The following is a 13486-nucleotide window of genomic DNA, read 5'->3' on the forward strand; positions in this document are numbered from 1 at the left end:
TGATCAATTAAGGCAGCTCTGTATAAGAAAATCAATCTTCCACCTGGAGCTGAGGGTCCTAGACAAAAGAAAGGGGTAGCAGTGGTCCTTGAGTTCTTGGTTATAGGAAGAAATGTAGGAGAAAATGGTTCATTGCATGTTTATGAACTTCAGGTCCTGTTACAGTACTCACTGGTAGGGTTATTTCCTCTGAGTCAGTCCCTGACCCAGCTCTGCTGTTGCTCAGTCCCCAACACATACATACTCTACTCAGGTTCTAGGATATTTGCTCCTATTCACAGTACCCTGAAGATTCATTTGGACCAAGCACTGGGAGTCCTTTAATCTAATTCTTTGTCTGCACTGACTCATTATCTGGCTTTGTCATTTATCATAAGATCTCCAATTCTCTTGGATGAACAATAAAAATGAATTAATACCTCAAGAAATAGGAGATCAAATTTTGCTCCTCAAAAAAAAAAATCGATCAGATTTTAAAATCAGCTGACCTTGACACACATGTTAAAATACCCTTGGTTTACGGAATATGAAAAAGGGATAGCTGATTATTAAAACAGAACAACACAAAAATGATCTCAGTGGAATTCCTGATCGTACTTCAAGAAATGAAATGAGATGCTCTTGTTTTATCACCAAGTGGATATATTGTAGAATCTCTGCTTCAGAATTATGCATTTTGAACCTGTCTGCCATCATGTTTCCTGCCTATCAGTCAAGGAAATGGCTTTTAAAATGGACTCCTGAGGGGCACCTGGGTGGCTCAGTCAGTGGAGCATCTGACTTGGTTTCATGATCTCAGGATTGTCAGACTGAGCCTCGTGTCAGGCTCCATGCTCAGTGCAGAATACGCTTGAGATTCTCTACTTCTTCCCCTTTCCCTACTTGTTCTCTCTCTCTCAAAAAAAAAATAAATAAAATCTATAAAATAAAATGAAATGGAATAAAGTAAAAGAAAATGGACTTCTAAATTCCACAAGTTCAAACAGTCAAATTCATTCTATTGTGAAAACCAGAGTCCAGCTGAATACTTTGAAAGCTGAATTCTGGGACACCAGGGTGGCTTACCTGCCTTCTGCTCAGGGCATGATCCTGGGGTCCCGGGATCGAGTCCCGTGTCGGCCTCCCTGCATGGAGCCTGCTTCTCTCTCTGCCTGTGTCTCTGCCTCTCTTTCTGTGTCTTTCATGAGTAAATAAATAAAATCTTAAAAATCTTAAAAAAAAAAAAGAAAGCTAAATTCTGCCAATCATTCAGCCCTCTTCCAGCTCTATAACCTTTCTTATTTTCATGAAGGTCATACACATATTTTCTCATGTCTCTGGACATGCTTTTCTCCTGTTAGAAAGCTGCTTTATGTATGGCATGAGGAAATGGTCTAGTTTCATTCTTCTGCATGTGGCTGTACAATTTTTCCAACACTATTTTTTGAAGAGACTGTCTTTTTTTCCATTGAATATTCTTTCCTTCTCTGTTGAAGATGAATTGACCAAAGAGTTAAGGGTCCATTTCTGGGTTCTCTATTCTGTTCCATTGATCAATGTGTCTGTTTTTGTGCCAGCCCTACACTGCCTTGATGATTACAGCTTTGTAATAGAGCTTGAAGTGTGGAATTGTGATGCTCCCAGCTTTGGTTGTCTTTTTCAACATTCTTTTGGCTATTTGGGGTCTTTTCTGATTCCATACAAATTTTAGGATTATTTTTTCCAATTCTGTGAAATAAATTGACGGTATTTTGACACAGACTGCATTGAATGTATAGATTGCTCTAGGTAGCATAGACATTTTATTTTTTATTTTTTAATATTTTATTTATTTACTCATGAGAGACACAGAGAGAAAGAGAAGCAGAGACACAGGCAGAGGGAGAAGCAGGCTCCATGCAAGGAGCCAGATGTAGACTTGATCCCGGGACTCCAGTATCACACCCTGGGCCAAAGGCAGGCACTAAACTGCTGAGCCACCCAGGGATCCCCAGCATAGACATTTTAACAATATTTGTTCTTCCAACCCATGAGCATGGAACGTTTTTCCATTTCTTTGTGTCTTCCTCAATTTCTTTCATGAGTGTTCTATAGTTTTCTGAATACAGATCCTGTGCCTCTTTCGTTAGGTTTATTCCTAGTATCTTATGGTTTTTGGGTGCAATTGTAAATAAGATTGACTCCTTAATTTCTCTTTCTTCTGTCTCATTGTTAGTGTATAGAAATTCAGCTGGTTTCTATGCATTGATTTTTATATCTTGCCCCTTTGCTGAATTCCTATATGAGTTCTAGCAATTTTGGGGTGGAGGTTTTTGGGTTTTCCATATCTAGTATCATGTCATTTGTGAAGAGTGAGAGTTTTACTTCTCCTTTGCTGATTCAGATGCCTTTTATTTCTTTTTGTCTGATTGCTGAGGCTAGGACTTCTAGTACTATGTTAACAGCAGCGGTGATAGTGGACATAGGTATTAATTCTTCTTTAAATGTTTGGTAGAAATCCCCCGGGAATCCATCTGGCCTTAGGCTTTTATTTGTTGGGAGGTTTTTGATGACTGCTTCAGTTTCCTTGTTGGTTATGGATCTGTTCAGGTTTTCTATTTCTTCTGTTTCAGTTTTGGTAGTTTTTACATCTCCAGGAATGTATCCATTTCTTCCAGATTCCTAATTTGTTGGCATATAGTTGCTCATAATATGTTCTTATGATTGTATTTTTCGGTGGTGATTGTGATCTCTCCTCTTTCATTCATGATTTTATTTATTTGTGTCATTTCTGTTTTCTTTTGATAAGTTTTCTCCACCCGGACTGTACTCCTCATTACCCTTTGGAGTTGCCCCAGCTATCACGGTTTCCTAGAAGACTTCACCATGCTGTCCTCTTCCTGTCACCATTAACACCTAGTTCGTGATCATATCGCATTTCTCTACACTGTCTCATCAAGTTTTACTGACTGACTATGAGCAGTCTCAGTGTAAGGACTGAATTTACTGTAATTGTAGTAGATCTCCAATAAATGTCAAATAAATGAACCAATGTATGAAAGCAAGATGGCATTGTAGAGCACTTGTAAAGTAAGAAATAGATTCAAAGAATTTGCTGCGATCCTTATCCTGCTGTTTCCCAACTTAGAAACCGTATCCCTTATTGAGGACACCATATGGACAATACTATTCACCAGCTGGGATAAAAGAAAATTTCAAGGGCCTGGGGGACCTGAATGACATGTGAAAGAGTAAATGGGAATCTCCAATTTCTGAACGTTCCCCCTTGGTCCCTTTCATTCCTGGCTTTTAATACTGCTACCTGAGTAAAAGCAAGATGAATTTGTAAGATGAAGTGTATATGGGTGTGTCATCCCATTGTGGAATATATATGTCTGTCCCTTTGTTGTCTTGTATGAAATGGCTTCTGCTAGGCTCTGCTTAGCCAGGAACATGGGCATTGTCTAGATCTGCTTTCAGATCAGCTTCAGGAGCCCAGAGGGATGCTCTTCACTTGTCCTTATAAACCGTAGCGCTGAGACAGCTAAACATCAGCACTGTCTTTTAAGCTCAGCAAGTTAGTAAAATGAATTTTTTAAATCCAAATTAGAGCTGAGGGAGCATTTGGGAACATTTGTCTGGAAGGCTAACTTGCCTCCATAAAACTCACTAAAATAAGTGCTCACCCCAGTCTTGCACAATTAAAACTATGTAATTAAACACATTGGAGGATTCTCAAGTTGTCCAAGTAGCAGGAAGATTATGACAGTAAAAAATTACACTGTATCTGGCAATTATGCCTTAAAACTATAGAGAGGGTTAACACCATCTCTCCTGTTAACCTAAAAAAAATCCCAGTGTTATATTTTTAAAACATCATTTGCCACCCAGCCTGTCTCCAGCATAGTATGTACTGGAAGGGGATGAAACAGTGTAGTTTGGGGCCACTTTCACTGTCTAAATCAGTAATTTGAACACTTGGGAGTTTTACTTCTAACCATCTGCATATTGAGAATGGGATGAATTTGTGTGTATGGTGAGGGAGATGATTATATAGTTTTTCCCATTTAGCAAAAATTTATTTGGAGGTGCTTCAATGATTTCTGCTGTTGCATTTTCAGAGAATAAATGACTGAAAATGAAAACAAAACCCAGAAATTTTGATTGCTAACCCTGTATTTGTCCCATGGCCCTTCTGGGATTTCCCTTACCACTCCCTTTCTTTCTTTCTTTCTTTCTTTCTTTCTTTCTTTCTTTCTTTCTTTCTTTCTTTCTTCCTTCCTTCCTTCCTTCCTTCCTTCCTTCCTTCCTTCCTTCCTTCCTTCCTTTCTTTCTTTTCTTTCTTTCTTCCTTTTTCTTGCTTTTTTCCTTTCTTTTTCTTAAATGCTGGCCAGAAAACAGACATATTTTTACTCGAGACAGGAAGCAGTACCTAAATAATGATTCCCTCCACCCTGCCTGACTGGAATGGAATTTCCTTAGTGCCACAGCTGCCATAGGTTAAGTCACTGTCGCATTCGAATCTTTTTGCTCCTTGGCAGAAACACCATCACACTGACCCCTCCCAGGTGGGTGTCCTCACTGTTCTTCAGTGCATCATGTCCATTCCTAGTTCCAGTCTTTGCAGGATGCTCTTCCCTCTCTTGCTGTCCAACATGTGCTTTCTGCCAGGCCCACATGCACCTGGCTCCACCTGGGTAGGTGACCCCCATTCTCATCATCTCATGTCTGTGCCCTCCTATAAGTTCCTGTAGCACTTGCTGGCTGACTCACTCTTTTTGCAACTTCATTCCATTTTTTTCTCTTTATTGAATTACAGGCTCCTGAAGAACAAGGTCTGCTTTTTATTTTGGAGAAGTTGTCATATCCTAGGTTTATTTAGGCATTCAATAGGCAACTGATGATGTTTGTTTAAGTGGCAAAAAAGTAATCTAATCCTTGGTGGTTCTCTAAGATTCAGTGAAGAGTAAGATAGCATGATGGAAAGCACATGAATGTTGAGTCAGAGTTTTCTAATCTCCCTTGTCCTCAGATGTTTGGGGACATCTTTTCCCCTATAAATAGGAATAAGAACACTTAATTTGCCTAGTTATCAGGATTAGAAATAATAAATGTGAAATGCCAACTACAGTGACTTCTCTATAGTAGGTTCTCAATAAATGGGAATCATTATTGGTTATGAAACCAAGATCTGGAAATAATGATTCTATTTTATATTCATTTACCAAACAGATTAAAGGGTTTTGAGATTCCTTTTACTGAGGGGGAATAGAATTGAGTGGCTTTACTTGAACTCATGATCAGAGAACTCTGGAGGGAAAATGGGAAAGGTTGCAGTATGTCCCAGGCTTGCCTGTGCAACTTTTTCTTTTGTGTGTGTGTGTGTATTTTTTTTATTGAAGTTTGATTTGCCAGCATATATTATAGCACCCAGTGCTCATCCTGTCAAGTGCCCTCCTCAGTGCCTGCCACCCAGTCACCCCTTCTCCCTGCCCGCCTCCCCTTCCGCTACCCCTGTTTGTTTCCCAGAGTTAGGAGTCTCTCATATTTTGTCACCCTCTCTAATTTTTCTCACTCATTTTCCCTCCTTTCCCTTATAATCCCTTTCACTATTTCTTATATTCTCCGTATGAATGAAACCATATAATGTACAACTTTTTCTCACCATCATCAAAATCAGGACTGGATTGTTTTGCACAGTTAAATAGCAGCAGCCACATCTTCATAATGAAAGGTTTTAAAGTATATTCCTCTGTAAATCTCTCATTCCATTCTCAGGATTTCTATTCTCTGCTACTCTTGCCTGATGTCAGATTGAGAGGATAAGCCTGAAACATACCAAAGAGAGATTTTAAAGGGATCTTATATATAATGATGTACCTTGAGTAAAATGACTAGTTTTAGTTAATTAAAATTTATGCATATATCCACCATGTGATAATGTTATTGATCCATTGTCTCATGTCTTCTTATCAGTGGAACTGATGCCAGAATCTTTGCATTAAATGTTAACTAAATAAAATAGCTACTTAATTATCTCTGGTGACCTGGTAAGCTAAACACAAAATGGTCCATTTATTTTCAGCCGCTCCAGTGATTTCCAGAAAATGAAGAGTCTGAACTTTTCTGGCTGTCTGGAACCTATAGCTAGAATTCAGGTAAGTACCCTGTAAAAGAAGAGAGTCCTGTTCAAGAGAGCATGGTGAACAAGTTATAAAGCACTGAAGAGGAGGCCCTTATGGGTCAAGGACAGAAATCTACAGGGAACCAACTTCTTGGCTCTTCTTGAGTGAGCCATATGCCCTGTCCCCTGTGGCTTCTCCATTTTAAAAAATTAGGGTGATAGTTTTTGCAAGGTATTATCATGATTTCTATTTAGATGTACAGTATAGTGACTGAAGACATTGGCTTTGGAGTCAGAAAGACCTAGATTTGAATCCCGGTTATGTTACCCACCAACTGTCACTTTGAGCAGAAAACCTCTTTATGTATTACTTTTCTCATTTGTAAAACGGGAGAAATTATTATTCCTATCTCATAGGGTCAGTATGAAGATTAAATAAGGTGCCTGGTTCTTATAGAAAATAAACTCGTGTAATTCAAAATTCAAAGTATTCAACTGGTAGATATAGACACAGGAGGATATTTTCAATTTTAAAGTAGGTTTTAAATAGGCTTTTAGTTTAAATAAGCACCATATGCCAAATTATCTGATGTTTAGTTGATTCACACATTTCTGATTATTCTTTATATGCCTAGTAGAAGTGCAGCCATCAGTATTAGGAATATATGACATTTATCTGCATGATAACAATGCTTCCTCTCTTGATAATTTCATTCTGAAATACAAGGACTGAATGAAATGAAAGGGAGAATTATTAAATTATCAAGTTCCAAAATAGTAAAGCTTTACTACTTTGAGATTCTCACTTTCACTTTCCTTGGTAATGTAAATTGCCAATTAACAATCTTAGCTTTTCTTTTTAAAGATTTTATTTATTTCTTTGACAGAGGGAGAGAACAGAAGCAGGGTGAGCAGCAGGCAAAGGAAGAGGGAGAAGCAGGGTCCCCACTGAGCAAGAAGCCCAATGAGGGGCTTGATCCCAGGACCTGTAGGATCATGATCTGAGCCAAAGACAGGTGCTTGATCGACTAAGCCATCCAGGCACCCTTAATAATCTTAGCTTCGAAATAATAATAATAATAGTAATAATCTTAGCTTCTTAAGTATATGTATGTGAATGAGACCTAGAAAGAAATTTCATAAGTTTTGTAAGTATAAGAAAAATAATGATTGAAAAACAGAGTTTTCCTTGGTATAAACTGTTGCATACAGGGGTTGAGACTCTTTAGAAGGTCTAGCTAGATAGGACACCCTGATGCATAGATGACAGAAGGACTAATAGATAGAAAAGGGCAGCCCATGGAGGTTGGAAATCAAGAAAAAGGAGGAGTGGGACAGGTGGGGCAAAGAGAAACTGCTGGCCAAGATGAAAAATTGCAGGATGGGCATATTGGGTCCAAGCTGTCAAAAGATCGGATCGTGTAGACATCCTATCATCTCTTTTCCTGATGTAGATAAACAGAAATAGCTGTGGCCTGCTCATCTTCTCTCCATATTCTGTCTTCTGTGGCTGACATTACCCAGTTCTGCTTCCCCCCATGCCCACTGCCCCCACCTTACCCAGTTGGAAAGTTGGAGCTTTGGAGTTGTTTATAATCAGAGTCATGGACTATTGGATATTTGAGCTGAAAGACAGATGTGTGACTATTTCCAGAAATACAGCCTGATTATGATGTTCTCCACAATCTCTTACTGCTGCTTTTGACATGAAGATCATCTCATGAATTGCATAACAATAAGCATTGTTTTTAAACAACTTTATGGAGATGTAATTGACATAAAATCTATTTTAGATGTATAATATACTGATGTTTTAATAAATTTATAATTATTTAATCATCACCACAATCCAATTTGAGAACATTTCCAACATTCCCCCCAAATATTTTATGCCTGTTTTCAGTGAATCACTATTTCTACCCCATCCCCCAGGTGACCACCAATATGCTCTGTCTCTATTGATTTGCCTTTTCTAGACATTTAAATGGAATCATCCAATGTCTTCTGAATCTGGCTTCTTTCTCTCAGCATACTATGTTTGACTTTTATCCTTGTTGCAGCAGATATCCTTGTTCCTTTTTATTGCCGAATACTATTCCATTGTTCATGTGCCAACTGATAGTTGAATTATTTCCAGTCCTTTGCTATTATAAATAACGCTGCTATGAATAGTCACATACATGTTTTTTTGTGTGTGAATATATGTTTTCATTTCTTTTGGGCAGATTCCCAAGAGCAAAATTGCTGGCTAAGATGGTAGGCTTTTCTTTAAAAACCACCCAATTATTTTTCAACCTGAAAGATATACCTGCCTGCCAGCAATATGAGATTCCAGGTTCTCCACATCCCTGTCAATACTTACTATAGTTCGTCTTTTTAATTATGCCCTTTCAGTAGGATCACAAGCCTTCCATGTTGGCCAGAGTCTTATTATAACTTAAAACAGGCCATTTGATATCTATACAAGCAGAAAAGGAATGCTTAGTTTCCATTTCTTGTTGTGACTGAACGATTAGAATAAGTTAACTAAAACTAAAACCTAGCACTTGATGTGGGTAGGGGTAGAGGATCCATGCTGACTGTATTTTTCCTCTAGCCAACTGGACAACTGCTTCTCCTATACAGCTCCTCCTCTGTTCCAACAAACTGAAGCAGATCCTTATAGGATAAGCCTTTCATAGTGTTATATCATTGTGTTATGTTAAAAAAAAAAGCACACATTCAGGAAAGTCATTTATTCTTGAAGTTCTTCCTGAAATGATGAGATTGTGTGACAAATAATGCAAGAGGAGAGAAGAAAAGAAAGCAAAGAACCCAACATCTGCCAACTCCCCTCATACTGGATATGAGATGAGCATTTTCATATTTTTCATATCTTGAAATTCTCATAATCCTTGAGATAATCTTGTAATCACCATTTACAGGTGAAGCTGTGAAAGCTCAGAAAGGGTTAGGTAATTTGCATAACAACACACTTACTAAGTGAAGCTGGGTTATGGGTTACAAGCTGGGTCACCTAGTTGGAATCCAATTTTATTTCACTGTGCCAACTGAGAGGAAATAATCAAGGGGGGAGAATTCTGATGAGCAGAGGGAAAAAGTTAATGTAACTGCTAACTAATGAGAAAATTTAACAATGAGATTTACAATGGTCAATTATTATACCTGTATTATACAGCTGACACTTATTTTGTGGTGCAGGGCTTCTCTTATTTCCATAGTTGGGGGCTGTATATATCTACAAAGTTCAAACCGTGGGGATAAAGAGTCAAACTCACAGCCACAGAAGGAATGGAGAGAGGTGGTGGTCTGGTTTATTGCGTAGGCATTTTGACTTTGTCCCAGCTGAGAAAAGATTGTTCATTCTAAACCCTTGCCCAGATAGTGTGGAGACATTTTTACCACCTGGGGTGAGAAACTAAGAAGTTCCAGAATTAAACTGGTACATTTTTTGAGTAATAGTTCTGCTTCCCTCGGGTGAGTGGAATCTCTCCTGATGTCATTGCCACCCACCACCACCTGGCATCCCTGCGTGGTGGCGGTCACAGCAGTGTGTAGATAGAGAAGAGCATTCAGAAGAGGCTACATGGTGCTTGGAGCAACTCTCAAAAACAAAAAACACATTTACAGATTCCAGAGTGGAGAACTCCTTAATCTCCATCTTTAGGAGTACTTGATTTATGTGCCACTTACTTCATTTGTTTTTCACAAATGTTTATATGATCATCATGAAAGGAAAAGTGAGAACTCCTCTTTAGAATGACTAGTTTCAAGGGGAATGGCACTATTTCCCTAGGTTCTTCTATTCCTTAGGGCATCAAGTTAGACGCATAGGTTCACGCATCGTTTCGAAGTGCAGTAAAAGGGACAGGGGATGGGGAGATGAGAATATAAGTAATACATTGTGAAATTATTTTTTTCTCTAATGACACTCAACCCTGTCAGGTACCTGGATTTTTACCAATTAAGTCTTCAAATTTTAGGGCTTTAGATTAAATCCTAACTCTGGCAGCATTTTGCTACTGGGCTCATATTGTGTACTTGCTAGCACTTAACTTTCAGTGGGAATTAAAAATTCCAGTTTATACCACAGGATCTAAGAGTGAGGGGGAAAACTAGCAAATGTGATTATTCAATCCTTTACCAGAACAAATGGTCATTGGTGTACCTAATAAAAGCAATAATAATAGTAGCATTGAATCAATGCACTTCTCAAACTATGTTCTAAAAGATGTTAACAGGTGATCTATGGGGAAAAGAAACCCAACTCCATAAATCAGATGAGTTTGGGAAACACTGAATAAAATCTGTGCAACACCAAACAGGCTTTAATATATTAAATGTACATTATGAGCCTCCAAGAGGGGGATGCTGCATGGGAGTATTTCCTGAACTGCTTGAAAAGAAAAACTTTTTGTTTTTTGTTAGTATAGCTAACATACAAAGTTACATTAGTTTCAGGTTATACAACATGGTGATTCCACAAGTTTATGCATTTCTGAAAGGGAAACTTTTAATCACAGGAACATTTTGTACAACATTTTGGGGAAAGACAGCACAGCAAATTTGCAGTTGCTTTAGTCGTACAGTTTCTTGTCTACCTGAGGTTCACACATGCAGGCAACTTTTGCCATTTCACCTGGATTCTGTCTAATATCTGCCCTAAAGCCCCTGACTGGTAAACTCCTGGAGCACAGAAATATGTTGAAAGAGAAATGCTATCTATGCCCCCTTTCTAAATCTGAATTTGCTTCTAAAAGCTGAAAGGGCCAGCCTGACTGAGCACTCTTTTCACAGTAGTCTCTGTGAAAGGGGAACCCTTCCTTTAAAAACAAAACCTACTCGTCTAATAATGAAATGCAACTCATGGCACTTGTTTGGACCTGGATTTCAGCAAACCAACTGTGAGGGGACATTTTGGGGATCTGTAGAAAGTTTGAAGGCTAAGGAACTATTATTAATGTTATTAGGAATGATAATAGTATCTGGTTACTCACAAAAGGCCAGTTTTTAAGGATGCCTACTCAAGTGTTTAGTGTGAAATGTCATGATGCTTAGGATTTGCTGTAAAATCCTTCCCAAGAAATAGATGCAGTGAATATGGCAAAATACTAATAAATGTTCAATCTAAGAAATGGGATAGGTGGGAATTTTTTTACAATATTTTTTTTGTAGGGCTGAATTTTCTGACCTTGAAGAGTTTTTTAAAATGCAGAATAATCAGCCCCAAGCTACTAAATCGGACTTTCTGGAAATTGCACCTGGGAGTCTGTTGTTGCTTTGCCTCCTCTTCTCTCTCACTCTCTTTCTTAAAATCATACTACCAGGGTTTTTTAGTTGGGAAATCTGAGATGCTAGCTTCCTCTGGAATGTTACAGCCTTTACACCTCTCCCAGTCATTCATAGCGTGGTGTTTTGTTTAAGAGCTTACAAAGCAGTGATGTAGGTGTGTGAGAGAGTCTGAATATACCAAAAAGCAGATTGCCCAGATATGCAGGTTGAAGCTGCAGATGCTAACTAGAAGCTCAAGCATCTCATTAAGCAAGTAAGTTTAACATGGCTGGTTTTTATGGATTAGTTTTGATATTTTCTGTTTGTGATGTGAACACATCTTTTAATTAAAAATGAAAAAGTGAATAATTACTTGCCATAATTACAAAGTAACCATAAAATTATAATAAAAGCAATGTTACATTTCATAAATAAAACATTTTAAAGCAGACAATATAGATAACAATATGAATAAAAACTCTAATAAATTCTAATGTGTGTACCTAAAACAAAATTGCTTAGAGAATGGCATTATGCATCATTAACATAAAAGAGTTATATATTATATTTCACATACTAAATGGGGGTCGCCTTCAGAAGTCACAATTTGATATATCTTTTTAAAAAATGCAGTTATGAACAGAGAAATTCAATATATGCAGAATCCATGCTGTTAATCTATATCATTTGTACTTTTCAAAAAATCCATCATATTGTCATACTTTCAAAATGTTATTACAGAACGTGCCTGAGCATCATGTCTGTATAAAATGGATCACGAGCATAATTAGCTATGTCCCAAGCCATAACACCCATTAAATATGGGTTTCTGAGCTGTTTTTGTTTTTCTGAAATACTCTGAAATGAACACATATTTTTTTAAAATGTTTGTCTCTTACCGTCTAAAATCATGTAGCATATGGCAAATAATACTCTTAATACAACTGGAGGAGACATCAATCTAATTTGAGAGCAGCAAGAATATATCAGATCCTTGCTAATAGGAAAGAAAGTGAAAAAATATTCCTAAAGAGAAAGAACTATGTCATAATTATATTTGTATGACCTATACCTAACACAGTGCCTAAAACATAATAGGCATGCAATATATGTCTGAGTAAATGAATGAATGCTTATCATATCTCTGAATTAGCTCTATCCCCTATCCTCAAAACCAATTATTTGTTGAGGTAAAGGCTTTAATCAGAGCTCTTAGCCCACGAAAATTAAATTGCTGAGCCGGGCCCCTTTGTACGAAATGTAAAACTCATGAAATTCAAGTACCCTTGGGAAATCCAAACACATTTTCATTTACTGATGTATATAACAGAGGCAAAAATAAATTTAGATAAATTTATTTAAATACATGGATGTTAGCTTTTGACATTTCTTAAAATGTTCGAAAAGGAAATGGAAAATTCTGTCTCACAAATTTGGGGGCAGCTTTGAGTTACTGAGAAAATGCAGACAGAAAGCCCAGGTTTGAATCCTGGCTCTGCTACTACTTAGCTTTGTATAACCTGGTAATTTCACTTAATCTGAGCTTCAGTTTTCTCATTTATAAAATGAAATGTGAGATTGAATTAAAGTTTCCTTTAATAAAATCCTATTTTTTAAAGAATTATTCCTCTCCTGAGGCTCCTGAACAGTGTCCAGTGTTAAGCTTCAAATCTTTCCAGTATTAAGTAGGCAGAGTCTGGTATGACCCTGTGCACAGACCCAGTGCCATTCTGAATTACATGAGCCCAGGTATTGGCAAGCAAAACTTCCACATATAGGTAAAGGCTCTTTGTTGTTCAATTTTTAAACATATTTAGAAAAACAATTTTAAATACTCTCATTTCTTTTAATAATTGAAGTAAATTTTACCACAAGGCAGCATACTTATCTGGTTGTGAAGAGCATATCTTCTGCAGTTGAATTGTTTGGGTTGGAATTCTGGCTTTAGAACTTAGACAAGGATAGACGTCTTAACTAATCTTATTGTGGTAATCATTTTGCTATTTATGCATATATCAAATCATCACAGTGTATGTCTTAAATTTACATAATGTTATATATCAATTATATCTTAATAAAGCCGGGGCTGGGGGAATAGGTCTTAGCACAAGGAACTTCTCTATGATTCAGTTA

General features: G+C 37.5%; 1 protein-coding gene across 1 annotated transcript in view; it reads left to right on the plus strand.

Annotated features, from left to right (window-relative positions):
* The window catches only part of FRMD6 (FERM domain containing 6), a 232547-nt gene that overhangs the window by 130197 nt on the left and 88864 nt on the right, over nt 1-13486 (plus strand). The window contains exon 4 of the mRNA XM_072838548.1: nt 6044-6116. The gene's annotated coding sequence lies outside the window, so the exon portion shown is untranslated. The remainder of the gene's footprint in view (nt 1-6043; nt 6117-13486) is intronic.

Source organism: Canis lupus, chromosome 9, assembly GCF_048164855.1.
Source record: "Canis lupus baileyi chromosome 9, mCanLup2.hap1, whole genome shotgun sequence".
Taxonomy (NCBI): domain Eukaryota; kingdom Metazoa; phylum Chordata; class Mammalia; order Carnivora; family Canidae; genus Canis; species Canis lupus.